A 26,890-nucleotide genomic window follows, 5' to 3' on the forward strand; every position below is an offset into this window, starting at 1 on the left:
TAACGAGTAGAACTAAAGGAAACGTGACAATATCGATTTCCTGGATATGGGAAACCTACATATAATTTTCCGTGGAACATGTTTGTAGATAATTTCACTTTGTTTTACTTTTTGAGTTCAAGAACAAAAATAACATGGAAGTAACTGAGCTGAAAGGACAGCATATTCGACATAAAGGTTCCTCATTCTATTTAACTGAAAACATGTCATCTAAAAAATGATGAAACAATATCTCCAAACAGAGATATAAAGCCATTTTCTCAATGATTGATTGGGGGTCAATCAAAATTTCATTATGTCATAACTCAGAAATTTCAACTATGGGATCTTTTGGGGTTCTCAATGGGGGCTTTCATTCCGAAAAGGAATTTTTCCACCCCCACATCTTGACTTCCATTTTGTGTCACAGGGTATTCAGTAAGATTTCCCATAGATATCACAATGTTTTTAATAGATGACAAGGATGACTTCACATAAAAACAAGATGAGAATACCAATAGACCTTTGTGAGAAGACCAGTAAGACTTCTGACGAAATAGGTTAAAGGTCCAATCTTAATTCGATTGTCATAGAACTTTACTTTTGTTTGCAAAAATGTAAAGGATCAATTGGATCAACAAAATAGGATAGACTACACTTTAGAGGATAGTAAATATCCTGTGAGTTGTCCTTTTACTTAGTATAATATACCATATATGCATTCTTATATATTTCTTTTAATATAAATAATGATTTAAAAAAAATGTTCTTGTTCAAAATGTAATGTTATATTTCTATAACGTAGAAACAATTTTGCTGGATTCGGAGTCTGAGTCGAAAAAAAATAACTCGACTCCTACTCCAGCAAAATTGCTCGACTCCGACTCCGAAACCCTGGTTGGAATAAACAACATTTTTGCAGAGAATTGTTGGTACTGATCCACTTTTCGACATAGCCCTCATAGAACGGTACCTCCCGATTTTCGGTATTTTAAGGTTTTCGACTTATTATCCCACCGAAAAAAGTTTGTCCACATGTCCACACTTTCATGCAACCAATATAGAGCGGAACCACCCGATTTTCGGTATTTTTAAGGTTTTAGCAACATTACACTGTGCAACACTGAAAATGCAAACCGAAAAAAGTTTGTCCACATGTCCACATTTTCATGCAACCAATATAGAGCGGAACCACCCGATTTTCGGTAATTTTAAGGTTTTAGCAACATTACACTGTGCAACACTGAAAATGCAAACAAGTTCTAGTGGGCATTTTCTGAAAGTACATATTAAGACTACAAAACCCTTAGTTGGGTTTCGTGTTTTTAGATTGGGTTTAGATTTTATGGCCTCATCTATATCGGGCTAAAACGACCCTTTTTTTAATTGATCCGTGCTTTATCTCATAAACTAATACGAATTTTGCTTTGGGGTCTACAATATTGTAGTCCTAAAGTAGTAGAACTTATATGTCAAACAGACGAACTACGAGAAACCTCATATAGCGCATCAAAATTGATAAAATATGGGAAAGATTACATAATTTCTGGAATTATGGTCAGTAACTGCCAAACTATTGAGAGTTGAACCAAGTAGCCTCTCGCAAAAATATTTCAAATAATGTCCTCAGCAATTCTTCTGCACATTCTGAAACTGTAAAACACTTATTTCATGTTGTTTAGGCGGTATTTCATATCATACTTTCTACAAAACATATTTCAAACAACGTTGCAACGTTCACAACGGCTGTTGTTGATATATTTACCAAATTGTCGTTGAAAAATATAATAGAAACAACGCGATAGAAGAATTTTACAACATTCATATGTTCTGAAGAGTTGTGTTTATGGAATATTAATCTTATGAAGGCGAGTATATCAATCATATGCGAATGGGAGTAAGTAATGAAACCAAAATTGCGGAAACGCTTAGTTTAGGAATCCGTCATTAAAAAAATCTGCAATATTATCCCATTTGCCGAAACGCCTTTTCTGGAATAGAATCCTTATTTTTTAACGTAGAAGTTTGAATTTTTGCAAGAGCTTGAAATTTTGCAAGATCATGTATTTTAGCCTTAATTATTAGATTCAATCAAACAACTAATTTTGACTTTTTTGGAGATACGACTTCCAGCATTTATGGTGACGATATGTGCGTTTTTGCGCGAAAATTAACTAAAGTAGTAGAATAACGTATTTAGACGTGATCGCCTCCTTGGTGAGGAGTGGAGCCTATCTAAAACTCCTACCTTTCTATGGGTTAGGCACCCGGTTGAAGTGCAACTCCAAACTCGAGCCGAAGCTCTCCCGCGAGATGTGTAAAACTACTTAAACAACTTAAAGTACGACTGTGTTTAAGTGCCCTACTGAAATCCCACCCCGCCCTCCCATACGTGATACCCATATTGACTAAATGTCTAATGTCATCATAGTACCGCCATTTCGTCAGTACACGCAAAAAAAATCGGCCTCTCTAACATATGTCCCAAACATATTTTGCAGCAAACATATATATGTTTGCAACAGTCCCAAACATAATATATGTTTGGGTCTGCAAACAAATATATGTTTGGGTGCAAACATATATATGTTTGGGTGCAAAGATATTTATGTTTGGGTGCAAACAATTTTATGTTTGGGTGGAAACAATTTTATGTTTGGGTGCAAACATTTTATATGTTTGGGTGCAAACATTTTATATGTTTGGGTGCAAAAAATACAAACCCAAAAGGCACAAAAAAAAACAAACACATGCACCAGTGAGCGCTTACTAAGAGCAAGGGAGCGTAAAATTCAATGTAAAACACTTTAAAATGTGTGCTCACTTGCTCTCAGTAAGAACTCACTGGCTATCTCCATAGTATACACACAAATGTTGAGGTTGTTTATTGGAAGGCAAAAGAACAACAAACACATAGGTACATACAAAATTCCAAAGAAATACATAACACAATTTAATAAAAGAAAAACTGATTGAAATAATTTGTAAATAGTCACACTTTTAAAAAGAAAAAATATATAGAAACGTAGTTGAACGCTTCTCCTTTGTTGTGAAATAAAACAAATTGTCCTCATAGTTGAAATCATCAGCGGGGAATCGGCATCTAGAATCAAATGATTATGTAATGTAATAAATAAATATGGATATGCCATATTTCAAATATACATACATAAGTATGAATGTAATTACCAATATTAAATGCGATTTCTTCCTTGTCCAATAAAATAATTCCATTCAAATTTCCGATTCAATTATAAAATGTATTGGGCATTTAATTTACTAAAAAGCACAATTTCTTTAAGAAAACACAAAACACTGATATATTCACTCACTTTACCGTCTTGACTCTACAAAGGCATCTAAAACACTGAAGAAAGAAAAAATATAATTCATATCATTTCTTCTTCTCCTCCTAAGTTGGTTAACAACAACAAACCAAGAAACACACGAGTTTGTCGCATACACGCCACCAAAGCCCCCTTCTTCGCTTCTACGTATTCTTTTATACAATACACACAACTCTTCATTATAAAACAGCAATCCACAGCCGCGAGAGCACTGTAATTACTCTCGTTGACAAACATCCTCTCTCCACCCATGAAAAAAATGTTCTAACATAAAAAATATGTTGGTACCCAAACATATCAAATTGAGATATGTTACAAAATGTTGCAAACATATATTTGTTTGGACCCAAACATATTATGTTTGGATCCAAACATTAATTTGTTTGCAACCGGTCCCAAACATATATTTGTTTGGATCCAAACATATTTCTAACATAAATTTTTCTGCGTGTATATGTCGCTAGTCTTCAGTCATCCCACACTCACACAAATCTGTCCCGGACAGGCCTCTTGTATGCAAAAATGCATTTAGAGAGCCATGATCCATCAGTAAGAAACCCAGACTCATGCTAAAGCCGAAGTCTGGGCGGTCCAGTACGAACGTAGCGTCACGAATAAATTCGTACGTCACCCACCCTTTGTCGCTGTCCGTCCACCTAGTCCGCAGAGCAGGGCGCCAATTAGCACCTGCATTGCGTCCGTAGACACAGTGCGACACACTAGCAGACATGCCAGTTCCACTTCGACACGAATCTCACCTTCGATCATGAGAAGAAGGTCATCAGCATACGCACAGATCTGCACGCACAGATCTGCATCCACGCGTCCACTGTACCTCTACCCTCGACAAAGCCGAACTGATGCGGTGAAGGGCTCAAGCCGCGGCACTCCCCAAGCCTTGACACCATAATCCCCTCCAGGACTATCCATTTACCAAAAATCTTTGATGTAGCTTCAAAAAAATTTAAAATTTTTTTTGATGGAAAACTAAAAATTGTTTGCTTTTTTCATATATTTTGCAGCACAAAGACTGTTTTACTTTTATGCAAAAAGTGCCAAATTTAGCACTGCGCCAACTAATGGTATTTACAAAAACTAATTATTTTGAAGGTTGAAGTGTTTTTTATTATTCTGCGCAAAAACAAATTAAAATTTTGAATACTCAAAAAAAGAGTTTTGGCCAAAAATGTTCATAGTGCATTGGTATTAAACCTTGTTTACAGGAAAGTGATATTCTTAATTAAGCATTTTCCACTTCTCCTAGTGATAAGCCTTGACGTTGCGGATGATGTTAGTACCTTCGTGAACGAAAGGAAACTAAGTGTTCCATCTTAAATGAATACAACTTGTGGTGAAGGAGATAAAAAGTTTGGCCCACTGATCTTAATGCCGCTCCTACTTATTTATTGAATCAACTTATATGTATGATTTCGTCTAATCTTAAATAAAAATTTATAAAATTATGATACAGGAATATGAGGTTGTAAACAAGTCATCACTCTAATATGTATATATGTACATACATATATTATCTAATACTATATTTTGCAACATTTTAAGTGTCTAGCGCATATCTAATGCGATCCACATCACTTCGTACTTTACATTGTTTTCTTTCTCCATAATGTCCATCTACCTCTCTTTTTATACTTGTAATATAATATTTTACAAAAATTTGCTCGAAGATATACATTTCAACAAAAGAATAAATTTTTACGATCCGACAGATTCTGTAAAAGAAAACAACACCACATAAAATTCAATGTTACCCCATGGCCATGATGGAAAACTACATCACTGACATAATGATTGGCAAGTTGTTGTGCTGATATATCTTGAGGCTGAAATTTGAGCTCAATTCAAAGTTTATGTTTTTTTGTTGTCTTTTCTTTGTGCTCTGTGATGGCATATCTAACTAATTCTTTGCGAAAGAATATCACTCAAGGCGAATACAATTTTAAGTAGTAGAGAAATGTGATCATTGATCAACAATTGATTTGATGATTGATTGTTTGAAGGTTAACAGTCTGTGTTTGTCATATTTAGGTGATTATGAAACGTGTAGGCAATGCACAAAAAGACTTTTTTAAGAAGAATAGTTTGTTATGGTCTATTTAAAGGAGGGAGATTGAAAAGAAAGAAGAACAGATAATATTTCCATATGACCAGTTATGAAGTTACCGCCACTTCTATGTTATACATAAGTACATTTCGATGAGATAAAATGTTTCACAGTCACACATTTGGAATGTGCAATCTTAGAGTTTATGAACTTTTTAAATGCTCGAAAATATTGTCTTATTTATGTATATAAACTTTATAATTCCCTCTAATAAATTTCTTCACAAACTTTGTTCCTATGTGATGTGAAATTTTTTCTCACGTCACATATTTCACACAAACACACACACAAAAAGCAATCATCATTATCATTATGAAAATCATAATAATTTTTTGGTATTTTGCACTTCCTGTTGCCAAATCTAAACATCTCTAACACACCCATAATCCACTGCACTTAACACTTCTTAACCGCAGTCTGAAGAAGAAAGAATAAGGGAGTAAGCGTAGCAACCAACCACCACCATCTTAGACTGGGATTCCTCATCACCATTCATTCAAAGGCGAAATGCCGCATGCGTGCCGTTGAACAAAACAAAAGCCAAACATATTTCATGATTATGAGAAGCCATGCAGCTTGCTGGCTGCCTGTCATACTGAGAAATTCACAAAGGAGTCCGCAGTAGAATTCATTGTCAGAATTTCTAGCGGTCCGTCGGTTGGTTGGTTGGTTGTAACAACAAACGACGAGTTGAATGAAGTTGGTGCATGGTTTGCAGATAAGACAATACAATAACCAGCCCGGCCCGGCCCGCCATCAAACCAACCACATCACAGAGAACATTTACAATTATCGTTGTTACAACTTTATAGGAAATTTCGTACAGCGAAAAACACATTTTCGCATAACAATCATTTCACATAAAACGTTTGTTGTTTTTGGAGTGTGGTAGGAAAGGGTTATTGGAGAAGGCGATCTCTTCGACAAGAGTATTAAATGTTAGTGCTAAACAAGTAAAAACGTATTAGTCAGCTGTTCCGATAGAGATATATCCCCAACCTTGGACCAAAAGAAAAGAAGTAAACACAATAATCTGTTCTGTATAGAGGCCACAACCTTCACTCGGGAGGTACCGTTCTATGGGAGCTATATGAAGACGTGTATCTATACCGACATGTTTCAGGTGGAAAGTTTTATACCCCCAATGAAGACTAAATACCAACTTTCAGCTATTTCGGTGCGATATTGAAGTCAGAACCTTCCAAATACCGAAAATCGGGAGTTGCCGTTCTATGGGGGATATACGAAAACGTGGAACTACACCGACAAAGTTCTGGTAGAAAGTTGTATACCCCCAACGAAGACGAAGTACCAAATTTCAGCTATTTCGGTGGGATGTTGAGGCCACAAACTTCGAAAATCCGAAAATCGGGTGGTACCGTACCGGGAGGTACGAGGGGACCTATACCGAAAAACTTCAGGTAAAAAACTACACCACCAATGACGACTTAATACCAAATTTCAGTCGTTTCGGTGAAATATTGAGGCCACAACCTTCAAAATACCAAAAATCGGAAGGTACGGTTCAATGGGGGCTATATAAAGATGTAAACGTATACCGACAAATTTCTAATAGAAAGGTGCGTACCCCCCAATCTAGACCAAATACTAAATTTTAGCCATTTCGGTGGCTATTCAGGTCACAACCTTCAAAATACGGAAAATCTGGAGGTACCGTTCTGTAGGGTTATATGAAAACGTGGAACTTCAGGTGAAAGGTTGTATACCCCCAAAGAAGATTGAATATTACATATCTGCCATTTCGATGAGGCCATAACCCTCAAAATACCGAAAGTCGGGAGGTACCGTTCTATGCATGTTATATCAAAACGTGGACCGATATATCCTATTTTCGATACCAATTCGATACCCTAATTCGATTTATAAAGAACTAATAAAAAAGGATTGATAGAAGAGAGATGGTGCAAAGTAAACTTGAACTTCTACTGAAATTTGGGTACAGTTCTTTGTGAAACGTCAAATTCCTGTGACTTCTATTCCATAAATGGGTCCAATGTTGGCATTAAGATAAATTGATCGATTAAATATCAGGGGATTTTTATTGCTTTGGGTCTGAACCAACATGCTATAAAGAAAAAACTAGATAATTCCTACGTACAGAAAAGAAAATAGATTAAATTTCTTAGGCAACTATAATGAATATTATAAGGAAAAGCAAGTAGTCGTTTCCCAGAGCAAATAATCGTTATTTGCAGGTTTTCGATGGCAAAACCTATTACTTTTTTCATCTCCGGAAAGAGAAGAACTAAATAGACCATCAATATTGCCGAGTTGATCGCCTGATGGAATTGAAAGGTACAAAATATTGCTGTACTAAATTTACGAATATTTCCAGTTTATGTCTGCTCCATAAATTCAAACTATTTTCTTTCTGTGTATAGGAAGGATCTGGTTTTTTCTTTATAGTATGTTGGCTCATTTCCAAAACAATAAAAATCACCTGATATTTTAACGATCAACTTATCTTAATGCCAACATTGAACCACATTATGGAGTCATAGGAATTTGACGTTTCACGAAGAACTGTACCCAAATTTCAGAAGAATTTCTAGTTTATTGTGCACCATCTCTCTTCTATCATTCCTTTTTCGTCAGTTCTTTATTAATCTAACACGAAACTGTCAGCTTATGAAAAAAATTGTAAAGTACTATAGGCAATTAAAGACCACAGCCTTCAAAGCGTCTTATTTCCCAGTAATCAAAATTTGCAGTCGTGCTCAAATTATTAAAGAATGTGCTATTTCGGTGAAACACTTCAAACCGTACAAATTTTGGACTTTTTGAAAGATAACTTTAAAAAATTATAACGGGACTTTATCGAGGCAACACTTTTTGTGGAAAGATACTTAATAAGTGTACTAAACAAGATATACAAACATATCTCCAGCGTTTTTGTTTTATTTTTGGATTTTTCTCACATATGAACATTGCAGTTTAAAAATCCGTAAACACTTCCCAGGTGTAAGCGGTTTTCACTTTAAGTTAGTTAAAGCTTATCATAAAGGTCAATCTTGTATGGAATTTTCATAGCTACAATATTTTCTTTAGTCCCATTTCGATAGGACTCGCGGTTTCCAAGCAAAATCGTGAAAACCTAACAAACCCCTAAAATGTCAACTTGAATCGCGATTTATTTAAAAAGCGCTTCGTCGATTTTTTTTTGTTTTCTTGATTTTTCTCATCTATGAACATTGTAATTTTAGAATCCGCAAAACTTCCCAGGTGTAAGCACCTTCCATTTAAAGTTGCTTCAAGAGCACCGTGCTTAGGATTTAATGCTGAGAAAAAAATTACAAATATAAATATACCCTCCATGTTATGGTGGAGGGTGTAAAAACTTGGTTGGTCGCTGAACTAGACAAAACAAAATAGAAGAAAAAACAAAGCCCTTTAAAGTTGTCGACCCCATTACCTGCGAATCTGCGCCTGGAATGTAAGGACTCTTTACAGAGTAGGCGCCGTTGGCTCACTGGCGGATGTACATGGTATGTACAAAGCTGATATTATCGTCTTACGGGAAGTGCGATGGAATCGGGCAGACACAATGATCGAAGAAACATGAGCTAGGTGTTGGATTTATGATAAATCGGAGACTTAAAACCTCCAGATTCATTTCTAATGGAACATTAGTCTGCTATGACCCGTGCACAAGAAACGATACCAATTCGGTTTTAGACCTGGGAAATCTACAGTAGACCAAATCTTCACACTACACCAAATCCCAGAAAAGGCCCATGAAAATCAGATCGACACATACCGCCTAGTCGTCGACTATAAAGCCGCCTTCGAGAGCTCAATAAGGTCAAATGGGTTTCAAGACTTTCAATACCAAACGGGGTTTCAGACAAGGTGACAGTCTATTGCGTGACCTAATTCACAGAATACCACAAAATATAGTGCCATATTGAATAATGAAATAATGTTAGTAATGACATCTACATCATAGGTTGACCAAATCGGGCCGTAATAGCCACCATTGAAAACAAGTAAAAAAGTATCAGTCGGTTTTGCCGACAGAGATATACCCTTAGCCTGTGTGGAATGAAATACTTTTTTCCCAAAAAAAAACTTAACTTAACTTTCGGGCTATTTTCTCAAGAAGTATGGACTTGCCCCTGAAAAAAACTTTTACTGCCGTTATTGAGACAGCGAATGCAAGTTGCTTCAACAAAAATCAAAGTAATTCGAGAGCAGGTCTTAAAGTGAATTTATCCAAAATTTTGTGTGGGAGGTACCCGGAGGGGTGGACAAATATAGTCCATATTCGAACCTGATCTCTATCTGGTAGATATTTTAGGAGGCGTAAAGTATGGACCAAATCGGTCACTCCCATCAAGAGGTATCGTGTGCACAATTTTTCCGAACATTTTTGAACTTTTGTGGGGGAGGTACCTGAAGGAGTGAAACGATATGACTTATCTTCGAACTTACACTAAGTTTGCACAAAATATTACAAAGACCAAAGTGTGGACCGAATAGGCAGATCCGTTCGAAAGTTATCTTGCGCTCCAACAACTACACACGGTGTCATAGGGCTTTTTTGTACTTTTCAGGCTATTTTCTCAGGAAGTATGAACTTGCCCCTGATGAAGATTATACCGTTATATGGGGGGGGGGGAGTGAATGCAAGTTGCTACAACAAAATTCAAATCGATTTTTGAACAGGCCCTAAACAGAACTTTACCGAAATTTTGTGTGGGAAGTACCCGAAGGAGTGGACCGATTGAGTCTCGACATTGTCAGTGAACTATAAGTATTTATACAAAAATTCATCTGACAACGCCAACTCCTTTTATATTTGGCTACCGTTTATTTGAACTCGCGACATAGTGCAGCGTTTTTTGAGGTTATGCGACATTATCTCGGGAACTATGGACTTGCCCTCGAAAAAAATTACAATGTCGTAACGGGGACCGCACGAACATCCTGTTACAAAAAAATTTCATAACGATTCGTGAGGTGTCACTAAACTGCACTTATTTCAAATTTTGTGTGGGAGGTACCTGAAGGAGTGGACCGATATAAGCCATATTCGAACCTGATGTATGCCTAGAGGTAGTATTACCATATGCAAAGTATGGTTGAATTCGGTTACTCCCTTCGAGAGTTATCGTGCGCACAAGTTTTGCGACAATTTTTGAACATCTTCGAACATAAATCAAATCTGGACAAAATATTTCGATACCCAAAATTTGAACCGAATCGATTGATCCGTTCGAGAGTTATCGTGCGCACCAGCCAGACAGACAGACAGACGGACGGACATTGCTAGATCTACTCAAAATTGTCTGAAACAGATATCGTACAAACATACTTGGGGTCTAAAACCATTATTTCGATGAGGCACATTTTTGGTCGTATCAAAGTGTAAATACCCTCTTTAGCCTAAAGGCTGAGGGTATAAAAATGAAAATATATTCCCGTAGAGTAGAGTCGCATCAAGAGTGGACGTTGAAAACTACAAATTTGAATTAGTTAATGACTTTTTTACCTCGGCACCGCCATTAATAAAACAAAAAACATAAATTTTAAAATAATGAGAAGAATAATATTGGTCAGCATATGCTACTTTGCTCTAAGTAAACAATTTAAAAGCAAAACCACCTCTCGTCAAACAAAACTTAACTCTGCCCGTACTTATATATGGATCCGAAGCATGGGCACTTGCGAAAGCAAATGACACAGAACTTGGTATGTATGAGAGAAAAGTTCTTTGAAAGATTTATGGATCAATATGCCTTGAAGGTGACTACCGACATCGAATGAACCACGAGCTATACCAGCCGACCGATATCAATATAGTAAAACGTATCGAGCTACAACGATTGCGTTGGCTGGATCATGTCAATAGGGTGAATAAATATGCCCTCCCAGAAAACCATACGAATACGAGCCACTTGACGGCATACGCCCCAAGGTTAGGCCAAAATTCCGATGGAAAGACCAAGTTGAAGATGATATCACAAAACATGGCATCCAAATTTGTAGAAATAAATTTGAAGATCGGTGCGTTTGGAAATCTATTCCTAGTTCGGCTTGTGGAACAAAACGTTCTGTATAAAACAAAAGCAATTTAAAAGACATCACGGTGCACCTGAAGCAACTTTAAATTGAAGGTTCTTACACCTGGGAATTTTTGCGGATTCTGAAACTACAATGTTCATAGATAAGAAAAACCAAAAAAAAATTGCCGGAGCCCTTTTTAAAAGTTCAAATTTTTAGGTTTTTTAGGGTTTCACGATTTATCTTGGAAACCGTAAGTCCTATCGAAATGAGAATATGATATTTTTATGATAATTTCGTAGGTTTTACCATTTTTGTCCCAATTTGAACTTCTATATCTCAACAAGTAAGAATGGGGTAAAGTTCGGAGGGGCGAACTTTTTATACCCTCCACCTCCACTGTAATGAAGTAAATATGAACAATTAGTAACTTCTAAGCTCTCTCTCTACGTTAAGTATAATTCCTTGGAGGAGTATAATATTTTAACTGATAATACATATCAAATAACAGCAATCTCTGTTCGAAAATTTTAAATCTGGAAATACAAAATTCCAATTAACAACCAATTCGGTACAAAAATGTGACTAAAATCTTCAAAAAAAATCTTAAATTGGGTGGTACCCTAACATGGGGCCTTTGGTAAAACGTGGACGTATGCTGTCTGATTTTTGCACGGAATATTTTGTACCTGTTATAATGTATTGTACTTCTGGCTAAAAAAAAATCGAATATGCGTGAGTGCCATTCTATGGGGGCTAAATAAAAACCTATACCGACAAATTTCAGATGGAAAGTTGTATACCCCCAACGAGGACTAAATACCAGACATTTCAGTGGTATATTGCGGCTAAAAACCAGAAAATATCGAAAATCGGGAGGTACCCCTCTGTGGAGGCTATATGAAGATGTTGACCTATACCGACAAATTTCGTGTGGAAAGTTTTATTAGGGGTATTAAACAAAATACCGTAGACAAAATTCCGAATTTCAGACATTTCGGTGGGACATTGAGGTTAAAACCTTCAAAATACCGAAAATCAGGAGTTACCGCTCTGTGGGGGCTATATGAAGACATAGACCTATATCGACAAATTTCAAGTGAAAAGTTTTATACTCTACACGAAGACTAAATACTAAATTCCAGCAATTTCAGTGTTATATTAAGGCTAAACTCCTGAAAATACCGAAAATCGGGAGTTACCATTCTATTAGGGCTATATGAAGATGTTGACCTATACCGACAAATTTCCAGGGGAAAGTTTTATTAAGGATATAAAAGTAAATTCCGCACAATAAATATCGAATTTCAGCCATTTCGGTGAGATATTGAGACTAAAACCTTCAAAATACCGATGGTCGAGACATATAGTTCTATGGGGGATATATGAAGACGCGGACCTATATCGAAAAATTTCAGGTTGAAAGTGTTATATCACAAGCGAAGACTAAATACCAAATTTCAGCCATTTTGGGCCTTATTGAGGTCACATACTTCAAAATACCGAAACTCTGGTGGTACCGTTCTATAAGGGCTATATCGAAACGTGGATCAATATTGAAAATGGGACAAATATCTTCAAAATTCCTTAAAACGTCGATGCTTCACGCGTCACTTCGTTTGGTGGCTATACCAAAACGTGGACCTATTTGGCCCGTTTTCAATACCAAAAGTTCGACGTACCCACAATACCTACCTACTTCAATCCGTTCGGATGATAGAGTGATTTCCACAGACAGACGGACGAACATGGCAGCCTACCTAATGTAGAGGCTCACGTTTGTTTTTGTAGAACTATCTTTCGAGATTATGGCTTGCTTTGGTGGGGAAAACTGATGAACCGTTATAATTATCTGATCCTCATGGAAATGGTCCTTCGAGCGGTGTAATGTATATCGCCGAGTGAAAAAGGCGTGTCCAAATGGCGGAGGGGATTTGATTCCGCTGAAAAATGTGATGTTCTGCTCAGTGATTGAATCATAGATCTTCTAAGAGCAATGCATGCATACCTACCACTGTTCTACTGTGACTCCCAAACTATGTGTTCTACCTATCATTGTTTATAACCCTCTAAAGGAAATTATTATTCTGCACAAACATTCTTTCGGATTCTGATTCTTGGTAATGATCACAAAGAATGTTTATGTAATACAGTACATAATACATAATGCGAAAACCGAAACTACCGGAAAACCATGAAACCCACGAACATTTCTAATAAGATGTGCACCAAACCATACATTGCCTTTGTGGAGGCAGGCAGCATGAATGAAGTATTTTCCAGTAAAGAAGGTAGCCAAGAACGAAATCAGTTTTTATTGTTTCTTTTTTTTTTTTTTTGTTTTGTTTTCAGAAGAAATGTGTAAAACGCCCAATATTTCATGCATATAAGAAAGAATGAGTTTGGCAGATGTATATGTAAGTGCATATACATACATACATATGTATGCGTTATTTTAACAACAGATTTAAGTATAACTTTAATAATAACGAAAAAAGAACATTTAATAATTTCTAATTGTCTACAAATTAGAAACGTTGTCATTACTGAGTTATAACTAGGTGACACATTAAATTAACATTAAATGATCTGTCAAGCAATTAGTCAAATTATCACATATGGAAATTGTGACAAAGTCTTTAAAGTAATTTCTCTAGTAGGAAAGCGTGATTGTAGATAATGATAAATTATTTCTTCGTTAAAATATTGACTGAAATGACCCGATGACAAATCATATTATTTGCATTATATGTATGTATGTATATGAAAACAAACAAGTAAAAAAGCATTAATTTCGGAACATTTTGTACCCTCCACCATGAAATATTCTGAAATAATAAATTTTCACACTTTTATGTGGAGTTTTTATGAGCACCGGGAACCCCAAATATCGAATTTTAGCTAGTTTGATCAGGTAAAATCGGGCGGTACTGGGCAACGACGTAGCCAGGGTGAGCCAAGGGGGACCCGGGCCCCCGATTTGGCAATTTTTAGGCATTTTTTAGAAATTTTACTTGAAAAAGTTCCAATTTTATCCGTTGCCGGTACCGTTACCGTTATTTGGAGGCTATTCCAACACATGGACCTATGTTGAAAATTTCTGGTGGGGAAGTTTCGAGACTGCGGGGAATCTCAAATATTAAGTTTCAAGTAGTTCAGACAAAGAATTTAGTTTAAACCATCAAACTACCGAAAATCTGGAGTTACCTTTATATGGGGGCTATTCCAAAACATGAGCCTATGTTAACAATTTTAAGAGAAGTTTTGTGACCCTAAGAACTTTAAATGGCAAATTACAGCTAGTTCGATTAAAAATTGCAGCAAAAATCCTCAAAATACCGAAAATCTGGAGGTACCGTTATATGGGGGCTATTCCAAGCCATGGACTTATGTTGACAATTTTTTGTGGGGAGTTTTGCGACTGCAGGGAATCTCAAATGCCATGTTAACGGTAGTTCAGTTAAAAAATAAAGATAAAACCCTCAAAATACCGAAATTCGGGAGGTACCGTTATATGGGAGCTTTACATAAACATGGGCCAATGTTGACAATTTTTGGTGAAGAAAAGTTGGGACCCCTAAGAACTTTAAATGGCAAATTACAGCTAGTTCGGTTAAAAATTGAATCTAAAATCGATTAAAAATTGCAGCTACCTAAAGATGGACCTGTGTTGAAAATTTTTGGTGAGGAAGTGTTGTGACCCTTAAGAACCTCAAATGTCAAATCTAAATTATTAAATCAACTTCAGTTAAATAATGTAGCTAAAACCCTCAAAATACCGAAAATATGCGGGCGATACCTAAACATGGACGTATGTTGAAAATTTTTGTTGTGACCCCTAAGATATTTAAGGGAACCTAAAAATTACAATTGGTTTCGTTAAAAATTGTAGCAAAAACCTCAAAAAACTGAAAATCGGGATATGGGAACTATGCCAAAACATGGGCCGATAGAGGCCATCTGCGAACTTGACCTGCCAATGGCAAAAAAATTCTCGGGTTTATAAAATATAGCGGTCTAGGGCAATTTTTGCTGACACTAGAGTGATTAAAACAGACGGACATGGTTAGATCGACTGAGAATTTTATCCTGATCAAGAAAATATCGCTCATTTACTCAAAGAGTGGCATAACTCAAAAAATGCGTTTTCTGAGTTAGCAATTTCTATTTCTACGGCTTCTACTTTATATTGTGTCAAGTTTTCATGCTGATATCTCTAAAACTCGACGAGTTACAGCTCCTTTACTAAGAGTTTCGGATAATTCAACACAAAAGTTTTTTGAATTTATGAAGCACTTAAACACTTCAAATCATGCTTGATCTTGCACAGAAATTTAACACTGATATCTGGCTAGCTTTTTACAAAATATGGTGCAAGTAGTTATTTTAGTTTTTGTATAATAACCTTTTTAAGTTGGGAAGTCAAATTTCAATCACCAAAGTCGATTTTTTGAGATGTGTCACTCTTTGAGTAAATGAGCGATATAAACTTTATAGGGTCGCAAATGATTATTTCAATGCGTTACAAACGGGAAAACAAACTCGATATACCCTCGATAGTAATAAAAGCGGCGTAAATTATATTGATGATGTGGCTAAATCCTTAACAATTCTAAACAATCGGGATTTACCATTCCGGGGGGCTATTTAAAAACCTGGACCTTTACCGTCAATAACCTGCCTAAATGTGTTATACCCCCACCGAAAATATTGTACCAAATCCCGGACAATAAATTCTAGAGCTATGCTTGATAACAGACATGAGCAATACCGTAAAACTTTGCTGGGTTACGGGTCATAGTATTATTATTCGAAACGAATTAGCAGATGAACTAGCTCGAGGTGGCGCTTAGTCTATCGATCTATCAATTCATGAATCTGTTCAACCACCAATGTGATACTACATCTTCAAACTTCGTGAGATCTACCTTGATAAGGCACAAGGCCGTTTGCTTATCGAACCTGGATGCAGGGTATCCAAAGCAATGTGACCTGTGACATCCAAAGCAATATGACCTCTCATCGTAGAACTACTTCCCTTTTCTCATTCGATAATGCTTGGTTTACATTTACAAAATCCACTCGATTTCAACTGTCAATTCCCTTGTTTAAACGTCAAATGAAATCCAATGGATTTCAGATGAGATTTCATTTGACTTTAGAGACTGGCAATAATCTACTTTCTAGGTGTCCTCGTTGTAAACACCTTCCTATCAAACATAGATCCCACTATCCTTTTTAACTTTAGCAAGCACTTATAGTGGCTATTGAAGCCACCGTGGTGCAGTATTAAGCACGTCCGACTTGCACTCAGATGGCCCGTGGTTCAATCCCTGAACAGAACATCAAATTTTCTGCCGGGCAAATCACATCAAATTCCTGAGTATATCAGCAATGATTTTAATGCTTAATTGGGAGAGAGAGATTACCTTGGGCCCCACTGTCGGCAAGTTCAGCCTTTATGAGGTAACTTCCGACAACGGAATGAGACTGATCAATTTTGCAATGGCAAAAAATTTGTAGTGAGCCGCACCCGGTTCCAACATCTCGACCACGTGGATGTCCCCAGATGGAAAACCAGAAATCAGAAGCGCTGTGTCAAAGAGTAGTCCACTATCTTCAAACTGCTGTAAAATCTAAACTTGGGTAACAAAAACCAACATCTAACAATCCATGGTACGATCAGGATTGTCGTAAGGCTACTGAAAAGAAGAACGCAGCGGATAGAACAACTCTGCAATAAGTAGCAACACAAAGCGCCAAGGAAAACCGAGTATAACCGTATTGTCAGAAGGAAGAAGAAAGAGCAGGAAAACCGTGAGCATGGGAAACTTGAGATGTTCAGGAGTCAGAATCACGTCCGAAAAGTGTACTAGACTGTAAAACACCAGACTGAAGGGTATGCAGGCACATTCTTCTCCAAAGATGATGAAGGGAACCTGGTAACTGAGTATCTGGAATAAGCTTTTTGTGAAGCTTTTGGTATTGATGAAGATACCCCATAAACAATCCAAAACAACGGCATTAAGTGTTTACTACCTAGCCATGACAGCAATTAGTCGACTGAAGCACAATAAGGAAGCAGAGACATAAGTCTCCACTAATTGCATACAAAGTGCTGTCGGGCGTATTGCTTGAACGGCTAAAACCAATGGTTAATGGAATAATTGGATCATACGAATACGGTTTTAGACTTGGGAAGTCTACAGTAGACCAAATCTTCACTCTACTCCAAATCCTAGAGAAGATACATTAAAAATAAATCGACAAACCAATAAGGTCAAAGAAGTTCCAAGCCATGTCTGAGTTTTGTATTCCTGCAAAATTAATACGATTATGCCGAATAACATTAACTTACACGATATCAGTAATTGAGGTTTCAGACACATGACATCGATATCATAGGTCGATCAAAATGAGCCGTAACAGCCACCTTTGGCAAAAATTGTGTAGTACAGCCGAGGTAGAGCTGCTTAATATGTACATACTATCATGCCCGCTATTAGTTCGCTTTTAGAGGGCAATATGCGTCTGGTGCCAGAGGCTTCAATGCCCATCATGAAATTTGGCATTCCGTACAGGGTAATGACCATAGGGGTACAGTACTGGCCGAGCAAACTGATAGTTTCATGTTTTGCATGGTGAATAAAGACGTTCCACAGTGGATGCGCCCAACGACAAAAATCAAAAAATTCATTTAAAAATGCAAATAGCTTCAAAACGTTCCAAATTTTTCGAAACTCAACTTATTTTTTCCATTTTTCGCGGTTCTTAAGGAGAAAACGCCTCATGAACATGACTAATTTTGAAGAAAAATATGTATTTAAAAATGAGAAAAAATACTTATATTCTAAACGAATTTATGAAACAAAGGACTATTTTTAACGCCTTAACTTAAGATTGCCTAAGCTCCATTTTTCTAGTTATGAAAATTCCTCTAAATCGTAAGGGTTGCCAAATATTTTGGTTATAATATTGGTAAAAAGGAAATTATTTAATATAGATGTATGGATTTCCTTAAACATGGGAACCACGCGAAATTTTGGACTTAGGACTCCAATATTATTGTAGAGTGTTTTTAGCTCCCAAGGACCAATTGATAAAAATTTCAGTTCGATATATCATCTAGAAGTATTTTTGTCACACCTTCCCATGTAAGTGCCACCACTGTGCGTTCCTACGAGGATAAGAGGAGATTGCCACAGCTCGTCGGATATCACCATAAATGACGTATCCTGGCAAACCTGTCATTTCTCTTGGCTCAGGCCACCTTCCTATCATCGTCTCCGTAAATAATCCACCCGACTTCATAACCTCTGAACGCCGTACTTTTCGGAACAATCGGAAAGCTGATTGGCAGGGTTTCACAGAATTTACCAATTGCGGCTTCAGAGAGCTACCCACTCCCTCAGATCGTGGGGCAGCTGAGTGAACCTTCCGGGACATCATCACTGCCACAACCGCTCGCTACATACCATCTGGTCGAATACCCGAAATCAGACCTTATTTCCCAGGCGACTGAACTAGCAACTGAGCGTAATGAGCTTCGTCGTACGAACCCTGAAGTTAAAGAATTTACTCTTAAAGACAACAGGCTAGTAGGCGAACATAAGCGGAAAAAAGTGGCTAGACCACCTGAAGCAGAGCAACACAGGTACAGGCTTGAGTAAATAGTGGGGAACATTTAAATTACTCTCGAATCCGTAAAAGAAGGATGACAGTAACTGATCCAAAGAGGTGCATGTGTTATTTTAATCGGCAGTTTATAGAGCACCCCGAGAGTGATAGGGCGAAGAGGAATGTGCTATGCCGTATAAGAAGATAAGAAGAGTTCTCCCTGCCGAGGAAGTACCACCAGAATTTACGATAGGCGATGTTGCAGACGTCATCAGTGAAATCAATCTATTGTTAGCCACCCATATTATACCAGAATCCTAGAAAGTTGGCAGGGTAGTCCTGCCACAGAAGCCCGGCAAGGATGCCAGCAAAGGTGAATCGTACAGGCCGATTTTCCTCCTGCCGCCAGTAGCAGAAATGCTAAAGGCACTACTCCTCCCAACGATGAGAAGCAGTTTTGCAGTTGCCCAACATCAACATGGATTCCGGAAAATACATATTACTACAACAGCATTACACGTCATATCCATACATTTCACTAGAGTTCTGAACCTGAACAAGCCGTGCTACCGAACAGTCATGGTGTCAATTGACCTATCGAATACCTTCGATACCGTCAACCATGCCAAGCTATTCGAGGATATAGAGAAGACCACGCTCCAGCCCTGTTTGAAACGTTGGATAGTCCACTATATGTGCGGACACCAGTCGTTTGCGGAATACAGAAATAAGAAAAACAAAACCCGAAGAGTAAAACAGGGAGTTCTCGAAGGCGGGGTGATATCTCCGGAACTGTTTAACATCTACCTTTCTGTAATTCCACACCCTCCAGACGGCTCCCACTGAACGCAGTGAAATGAGGCTCGACCACTACGATGGTGCACTGATTCGTATCACTAACTACCTCAAAATTGTGGGTGTAAAGTTCGATTGCATGTTTAAGTCGTCCGCTACGTCGTAGCGCTACGCAGAGCGAGAATATTAAAACTATTTGAAATTCGAATTATTTCATTTGTAATTTGAATTTTTTCATTTGTAATTCGAATTATTTCATTTGTAATTCTAATTGTTTCATTGGTAATTTGATTTTTTTTTTCATTTGAAATTCCAAATGAAAAACTTCGAATTACAAATAGAATAATTCAAATTACAAATAGAAAAATTCGAATTACAAATGAAATAATACGAAGTACAAATGAAATAATTCAAATTACAAATGAAATAATTCGAATTTCAAATGGAATTCTCAAATTACAAATGAAATAATTCGAAATTCAATTGGAATTCTCAAATTACAAGTGAAATGTTTCGAATATCAAATAAATTAATCAAATTACAACTGAAATTCTTCGAATTACATGTGAAAATGGTGTGGAGAGAGAGCTCCAAAGGTATAAACGAGAACCTCTGGGCCTAGCCCATCAGGCATTCACACTGATGCTATCGCGCAGGCAGTTCAAAGATACAGTGTGAATGACGTACTGGGAGACCATCCCCCATACATCGCAACAGAAGAACCCAAACACGAGTGGTTTTAGCCCGAATTGATGCAACGATACAAAACACATGCCCACGACACGACACGCTGCATTTGTTTAGCTGGCCATCCAACCCCACTCACCCGTCACCTGATTCTTTATAAACGCAATCAATCCAGGTTGCTGGATTTTTGAGTCTGGAAACAGAGGAACCAGAACCTGATAACTGGAATTATATGTCAGATTGGCGACGAAAATAAATAATCATTATCTCTGGATAAAAATAACTTTAGTACTTTCCTCAAAGGAATTTTGATCCGTGAAAGCTTATGCACAAGAATGGTGGTGCGGGGATTACATGGTCAGCCCCGATTATTGCGCTTCATGGTTGTTAACTAAATAATTCAAAGAATGTCAATTCTTATTGTAAAAAACTTAACAATTATTTTATACAAGAAATCAATTTACTCAAGTTGGAAATATTTTTCCTGATTTCAGTATTTACAATGCCCTCCTGGACTCTAATAAAAATGCATGGAATATCTTACCAACTCAACGACATATGATAAATTATTCCTTAAAGATAACAGCAGTAGCAGTTGATGATCAATACATTGTGTTTTTTAACTTTTGTTTTATATTGCCTTTTTTATTTTAAACTCTAATCTTCCTTCAATCACAAAAGACACTTTCTTTTTGGGCGTAAAATTCTTTTCTTTTTTTTTTGCAAACTTCTTACATTCAAAATCGATTTCACACAAACTAGAAAAAATCACTTTAGTTTTAGCCTTCTTGGCTTCTTTTCTTTTTTGGCAGTAAAAGTTTAGCTTATCCGTCTTTAAACTGTTAAAGTTGTTCGCTCGTCACGTTCTCGCTTGCAACTAAAACTTGTTGTGTTGCAAAAAAGAAGATATGTATCGCTACCGTCCATCCATCGATGCGTCCGTCCGTTTGTCCGTCCGTCCCAACGTCTGAGCCATACATCTTGTGCGATATGCGTTGACGACTTTTTGCCGTTCTTGTTGCATTTGTTCTTAAGTGTGTTTGTTGTTACTTTTGTTTTATAGGCATCCTAATGTACTTACATTCGTTTCTGTCGTCTCTCGGTGCACTCAAGGAAAAATGTTTTAACAAAATGCGTTGTCCATAGCTCTTAACAAAAAAAAAAAAAAAAAATAATAATAATAAATAATAAATAAAAAAACCATTAAGAACGGCATAAAGTTCAGCCGGGCCGAACTTTTTATACCCTCCACCACGAACACTATTGAAGTAAATACGAACAATTAGTAACTACTAAACTCTTCATCTACGTTGAGTCTAGTTCATTGGAGGAGAATACTATTTTAATTGATGATATTCACATTACACTGAAAATGTTCTGTGTGGAGGTTTTCTACCCACCGCGAGTGCGGTCACCGCGGGGGCTATATGAAGACCTATAGCCACAAATTTCTGGCAGAAAGTTTTATACCACCAACGAAGACTAAACACAAAAATTCAGCCATTTTGTTGGAATATTGAGGCCACAACCTTCAAAATACCAGAAAACGGGAGGTACTGTTCTATGCGGGCTATATATATATATATATATATATATATATATATATATATATATATATATATATGTGGACTTATACTGACAAGTTTCGGGTGGAATGTTGTATACCGCCAATGAAGACTTAACACAAATTTCAGCCATTTCGGTGGGATATTGAGGCCACAACCTTCAAAATAACGAAAATCGGGAGGTAATGTTCTATGCGGGCTATATACATAAATATATGGACCTATACTGACAAATTTCGGGTGGAAAGTTGTATACCCCCAATGAAAACTAAATACCAAATTTCAGCCATTTCGTTAGGGTATTGAAGCCACAACGTCAAAATTTCGAAAATCAAGAGGTACCGTTCTATGGAGGCTTCTGAAGAAGTGGACGTATACCGACAAATATAAGGTGGAGAGGTTAACTCCCCTAACAAAAAATAAATACCAAATTTCAGCAATTTCGTTGGTATATTGAGGCTAAAACCTTGAAAATTCCGAAAATCGGGAGGTACCATTCTATGGAAGCTATATGAAGACGTGAACCTATACCGATAAATTTCAATTTTGGAAAGTTTTATATCCCCAACGAACACTAAATACCAAATTTCAGCCATTTCGGTGTTACGGGTAGTTCAGTCAAAAAATTTAGAAAAAACCCTTAAAATCCAGAAAATCGGGATGTAACGTTATATAGGGGCAATTCCAAAGCATGGACCTATGTTGACAATTTTTGGTGGAGAAGTTTCGTGACTGCAGCGAATATCGAATTACGGGTAGTTCAGTCAACAAATGTAGGATAAACACTCAGGATACCGAACATCGGGAGATACCCTTATATGGGGGTTATACCTAAACATGGACCTCTGTTGGCAATTCTTGGTGAACAACTGATGTGACACCTAAGAACCTAAAATGTCAAATTATAGCTCGCACGGTTAAAAATTGTAGCTAAAATCCTATAATACCGAAAATTTGGAGGTACCGTTATGTGGGGCTATACATAAACATGAACCCATGTTGACAATTTTAAGTGTTGACGTTTCTTAAACATAAAATATCAGATTACGTATAGTTCTGTCAAAAAATTTAGCTAAAACCCCCAAATTACCGAAAATCAGGAGGTACCGTTATATGGGGGCAAAAGCTATGATGACATTTTTTGGGGAAGAAGTGTTGTGACCCCTAAGAACCTCAAATGTCAAATTACATCTAGTTCGGTTAAAATTTTAGTTATAGTCTTCAAAATACCAAAAATCTGGAGGCTATACCTAAACCTGGGCCTGTTGACAATTTGAGTGATGAAGTGTTGTGACCCCTAAGAACCTCAAATGGCAAATTAAAGCTAGTTCGCTTAAAAATTGTAGCTAAAAGCTTCAAAATACCGAAAATCGGGAGGTATCTTTATATGGGGGCTATACCTAAACATGGACCTATGTTGACAATTTATGGTGAAGAAGTGTCGTGACCATTAAAAAACTCAACTGTCACATTACAACCAGTTCTGCTAAATTTTTTTAGCTAAAATCCTAAAAATACCTAAAATCGGGAGGTACAGCTATATGGGGGCTGTAGGTAAACATGTTGTGACCTCTAAGAACCTCAAGATATCGAAAATCGGAAGGTACCGTTATATGGGGGCTATACCAAGACATGGACCAATGTTGACGATTTTTGGTGGAGAAGTTTCGTGACCAGAGGAAACCTTAAATGGCAAATTATAGCAAATTCAGTTTGAAAATGTGATTAAAAACCACGGTGCGCCCTAACTAATTTTACACCTGGGAAGTGTTTGCAGATTCTGAAACTACAATGCTCATAGATGAGAAATATCAAGAAACAAAAAAATCGCCGGAGGGATTTTCATATAAATCGCGATTTAAGTTCACATTTTAGGGGTTCTTTAGGTTTTCACGATTTTGTTGAAAACAGCAAGTCCTATACAAATGGGCCTAAAGAAAATATTGTGGTAAATATTCTCCCCAAATTTGACCTTTATGATACTTTCGTAGGTTTTACCGTTTTTGAGATATAAAAGTCCAAATAGAGACAATGCACTGACTGTATCGCCTCCTTATAAAACAATGTCATTACTGCAATTTCCCAAATTAAACTTATATATCTTGAAAATGGTACAACCTAGGTAAAAATAAATCATTCAATCTTACAGAGAATTTTCACAGCTTCAACATTTTCTTTAGTCCCATTTTGATATGACTTGCGGTTTCCAAGCAAAATCTTGAAGACTTAAGATAAAAACCTAAAAATGTGAACTGAACCTCTATATCTCAAAAATGGCAAAACCTACGAAAAAATCTAAAGATCAGTCTTGTAGAGAATTTTTACAGCTATAACATTTTCTTTAGACTCACGTTTCCAACGACTTGCAGTTTCCAAGCAAAATCGTGAAAACCTAAAAAAACCCTAAAATTGTGAATTTTGATCGCGATTTATTATAAAATCCCTCCGGCGATTTTTTCTGTTTTTTATTTTTCTTATCAATGAACATTGCTGTTTCAGAATCCGCGAAATCTTCCCATGTGTAAGCGGTTCTCATCAAAAGTTAGTTAAGGCGCACTGAGCATGATATTGTTTTATAAGGAGGCGATACAGTCAGTGCATTGTCTCAATTTGAACTTCTATATCTCAAAAACGGTAAAACCTATGAAAGTATCATAAAGGTCAATCTTGTGGAGAATATTCACAGCTACAACATTTTCTTTAGGCTCATTTACATAGGACTAGCGGTTTCCAAGCAAGATCGTGAAACCCTAAAGAACCTGTACAAATGTGAACTTAAATCGCGATTTATTTGAAAATCCCTCCGGCGATTTTTTTGTTTCTTGATATTTCGCATCTATGAACATTGTAGTTTCAGAATCTGCAAAACCTTCCCAGGTGTAAGCACCTTCCATTTAAATTTGGTTACGGCACACCGTGAAACTTCAAAATACCTGAAATCGGGCTGTGCCGTTATATGGGGCTATACCGAGACGTGGACCGATATATTCCAACATCGAACTTAGCCTGCCTTCAAACAATAAACGCATCTTCCTATAATAATAATTCACCCTATTATAAAAGCCGTTTTGTTTTGAACCTTTGACTAAATTTTTCTTCGAGATTACCTCTGATAGGTAGGTAGGTCCCATAGGTAGGTAGGTCCCATAGCCATTTAATATAATCATTCATACATTCATATGAATACGATCGAGTGACTGACTGAGTGCTGGGAGTGCACATGGGGCAGACATGTGCTGCCACCATAGAACTGCAGTCTGTGGTCAATAAAGTGTAAACGAAAAACATACACAAGAGGCAAAAACAAAGCAACTGAGAAAAACGGCAACGAACCAAACCAAACAACAACAAAAAAATGATCTTCCGCATGGAACATGAGTGTAAAACATTTCGCTGCTATCTTTGTTACTTAACGGTTATGCTGGTTGCTTTCTGGTTAGGTTCTCAAGCAGCACATCAGCAATGAACTGTATGCCGGTTATAAACCGCCACATGCAACAGATAAACTTCTTACGTTTTGTATATGATTTCCACTGAGGTATTTTCCTCCACGAGCTCTTCAATTGGTCTTTGAAATCTAAAATCAAATGTAGGTACTTGAAGGTTGTTGGATCGCTAAACCTTTCTGTGTTATGTTTAGCCCTTACTACTACTTGATCTTCATCGGGGGCAAATAGGTATCAATAAATCTAATTAAAAAGAAAATCAACGAGAAATGTGTAATAATGAAATCGATGTTAATATTTCACACTGTCGTCAATTGCAGACACTGAGTTAGTGAGTGGCTGAATGATGTGACAAATAAATGCGTCGAACATGACTAAGTATGAATTGAATGGGAAAGAGGAGAAATGTTTGTGAACGAACTTAAGAAGTCAACAGACGATTACAACTTATGGAGGGTATAATGAACATGACATTTACTTTTTTGTTGTTTTTATTGAGTGATTTTAAACTTCAGTCTTTTTTTGAGATCTTCATTAAATGAATTGATGATACTTTTTTTTTTGCTAATATGACACAGCATAGACAAATATTTAAATAATTGTAATTAAATTTTAAACAGTATCAAATATTCGGAATTTTCGCTTACCGTTCAATTAAATATCAAGTCTTAAATTAAATATCAATTCAACACCACGCCTTTCAATTTTATGAAAATTATTGGGACAGATGTTATGTTTTGGTAGGACGACCATATTTAACGATTGTAATATTTCCCACTCAGAAGATGAACACATACTGGGATTATTACTCTGGGCACACTTTGTAAGTAATATTGGAATATTTCCGAATTATTTGATTAATAGCTTAAGAATTAAATAATTTTATTCAAAATGCATGCAGCGTCATAAAGTTGTCCAGAAATATATGAGAGCGATTCTGTCGGTAAAAGAATCCTTGTTATGATTTATTTGAACCAAACTCTTAGAGTTCATTGTAAGTTTGAGCCGATCGAAGATGCTTTCTTCCTGATAATGTTGCATGAAGTGTATTGAAGTAAAACAAAAGTACTAAGCTCTTCCGCCACGTCAAGGAGGAGTTGAATATCCTAACTGATGAATATCCCTTTAATTATACCCTCAGCATTTATGCTAACGAGGGTATATACACTTTTATACGGGCAAATTGTCCCTCATCGAAATAGTGGTTTTAGACCACAAGTATATTTGAACGAAATGCGTTTCAGACAATTTGGAGTTGATTTAGCAAAGTCCGTCCGTCTGTCTGGCTTGCTGAAGCGTACGATAACT

The 26,890-nt window shown here is 36.8% G+C and overlaps 1 protein-coding gene across 1 annotated transcript in view; it reads right to left on the bottom strand.

The window, feature by feature from the left end:
- Positions 1-21,450, bottom strand: part of LOC141394704 (uncharacterized) — a 195,663-nt gene extending 174,213 nt beyond the window's left edge. Inside the window, exon 1 of the mRNA XM_073969488.1 lies at positions 21,116-21,450. The gene's annotated coding sequence lies outside the window, so the exon portion shown is untranslated. The remainder of the gene's footprint in view (positions 1-21,115) is intronic.
- Between the last annotated feature and the right edge of the window lie 5,440 nt (positions 21,451-26,890).

The sequence above is a fragment of the Musca autumnalis genome, unplaced genomic scaffold (genome assembly GCF_047663935.1).
Source record: "Musca autumnalis isolate F117 unplaced genomic scaffold, ASM4766393v1 scaffold_2, whole genome shotgun sequence".
In the NCBI taxonomy this organism is placed as follows: Eukaryota; Metazoa; Arthropoda; class Insecta; order Diptera; family Muscidae; genus Musca; species Musca autumnalis.